Source organism: Octopus bimaculoides, chromosome 17 (genome assembly GCF_001194135.2).
Source record: "Octopus bimaculoides isolate UCB-OBI-ISO-001 chromosome 17, ASM119413v2, whole genome shotgun sequence".
Classification (NCBI taxonomy): Eukaryota; Metazoa; Mollusca; class Cephalopoda; order Octopoda; family Octopodidae; genus Octopus; species Octopus bimaculoides.
In genome coordinates, this window is record NC_068997.1 from 49,546,612 (window position 1) to 49,549,217 (window position 2,606).

The 2,606-nt window shown below is 38.7% G+C and overlaps 1 protein-coding gene across 2 annotated transcripts in view; it reads left to right on the plus strand.

Annotated features, from left to right (window-relative positions):
* LOC106884262 (cartilage matrix protein) overlaps positions 1-2,606 on the plus strand; it is a 137,636-nt gene that overhangs the window by 890 nt on the left and 134,140 nt on the right. The gene's annotated exons all lie outside the window — the stretch shown is intronic.

The following is a 2,606-nucleotide window of genomic DNA, read 5'->3' on the forward strand; positions in this document are numbered from 1 at the left end:
AACCTACCATAATAAATTGTATATGTGTATATATATATATATATATATATATATATATAAGGTCTGAGATAGCTATCAATGAGTCTCCCTCTTAATGTTATTGCTTCTCTCTCTCTCTCTCTCTCTCTCGCACTCTCTATCTCTGTATTTGTTTATCAGACTACTCCTGTATATATTTTTCTATTTATCTGACAATCCCTCCATCTGACTTGTCTCTCTATCTACCTGTCTGTCTGCGTATCTATATTTCTGCATATTTATCACTTTTTTCTATCTTCGTTTCTGTCTAATTTTCTTTCTGTACATCTGCCTATCAATCTATTTCTCTTTATGGTATATCTATCTATCTATCTATCTATCTAGCTTTGTGTCTACGATAGCTATCTCTACATTCATCTGTTTATTCTACCTGTTTCTTCATCCTTAAGCAAACCAGCCACTGCATCCGTTGAGCCGGCAGAACAAATTCAAAACAATGTACCTACATAATATGCCTGTCAGTTATTTGCATACATGTGCAAACCCTTATTTATGTGTGTGTGATTGTGCATTACACACACACACACACACACACACGTACATGCTCGTACTGCTGCCGTGATGCCTTTGTGTGTGTGTGTGTTTTTGTATACGGATGTTTAAATAAATATATTACATATACACATTGACATTTACATATATGTGTATGTGTCTATGTATTTGTACATGTCTGAAATATCTCTGTCTATATATCTATCCTTCTATCCACCGGCATAACTACACAATCGTGCCCACCTCCCAGCTGGATTTATTTTTGTTAACGAAGTTTTCTAAAACTGCATTTCGAATGGTGTGGCTTACGGTTAGCTTGCATCTTTTAGTCATTTCACTCATTAGACTGCGACCATGCTGGGGCACCATCTTCAAGAATTTTAGTCGAATCAATAGACCCCAGTACATATTTTTCTTTAAGCCTCGTACTTATTTTATCGATATGTTTTGTTAAACCGCTAATTTACGAAGACGTAAACACACGAACACCGGTTGTTGAGTGGTAGTGCGGAACAAACAGAAACACAGACACTAAGACACATCCACACATAGTGATTTAGTGGTTAGATTGTCAGCATCATGATCGTGGGATTGTGGTTTCGATTCCTGGACCGGGCGACGCGTTGTGTTCTTGAGCAAAACACTTCATTTCACGTTGTTCCAGTCCACTCAGCTGGCAAAAATGAGTCACGCTGCGATGGACTGGCGTCCCGTCCAGCTGGAGAACACATACGCCATTGAAACCGGGAAACCGGGCCCGTGAGCCTTGCTAGAACTTTAAAAGGGCGCGAAAAAAATGTATATATATGTGTGTGTGTGATAGCTTCTTTCAGTTTGTGTCTACCAAATCCTTTCACAAGGCGTTGTTGTGCCCGAGACAATAGTAGAAGACATTTGCCCAAGGTGCCACGCAGTGGGACTGAACCCGGAACCATGTGGTTGGGAAGCATGCTTCGTACCACGCAGCTATGCCTACGCCTATAATATTGGATATTGGAATTTGTTGTGAAGATTTTTACTTGGGTGGGAGAGGAGATGAGAGGATTTTTCCGATTTTTCACGCATCTCGACTTTGTTTCCTCATACGACAATCATGTTGAGTTAAAATAATTTTTGAGGAACAGGAATTCATTAATCCCTTTGTCTGTCCTTCTTTGCCCCCTCTATGTTTAGCCCCCCTGTGAACAATACATATATATATATATATATGGTATACCTGGAAATTTTCTTTTCCTTAAAAGTTATTCATTTAACAAACTCCAAAAAAGGAAAGAAAAAAAAGGCGTATTAGTCCTCTAAATTATTTTGGCAAGTCAGGTGCAGGCATGGCTGTGAGGTAAGAAGTTGCTTCCCAACCACATGGTACCATGTTCAGTCCTACTGCGTGTCATTCTGGCAAGTCTTCCTTTTGTAGGGGGGAAGTCTTTCCATTATTTTTGTTCAACGTAATTCTGTTCCACATCATCGAAGCATATTTGTAAAAAAATGTCATTACAACATCCATTTTACAAAAGCTTTTCAGGAAACGAAGTCGAAAGAAGGAACAGCTGTGTATATCTGTCTATCTTTCTTTCTGTGTATATAATTATACACACACACACACTCATATATATATAAACATGCACACATACGTTTTGGAAAAGTGAAACTTCATAAAATGTTAAGCCGATCTTTTTATTGTTCATCTTCGGATGCTAATCGTCCGACGATCGATTAGTTGACACTCCATTCCGTGCTCTTTGCTTACAGGTGTCCCCCATACATTTATACACACAGAGGAGTATGTGTCTGTGTATATATGTATACATATTAATTCTTTTATTCTTTTACTTGTGCTCAGTCATTTTGACTGCGGTCATGCTGGAGCACCACCTCTAATCGAACAAATCGACCCACAGGACTTATTCTTTGTTATCCTAGTACTTATTCTATCGGCCCCTCTGCCGAACCGCTAGGTTACGGGGGCGTAAACACACTAATATCAGTTGTCAAGCGATAGTGGGGAGGTGATATATGGACAGAGGTCTCTGTGTACAAACATACATAGTTATGTATATATATATATATATATATAT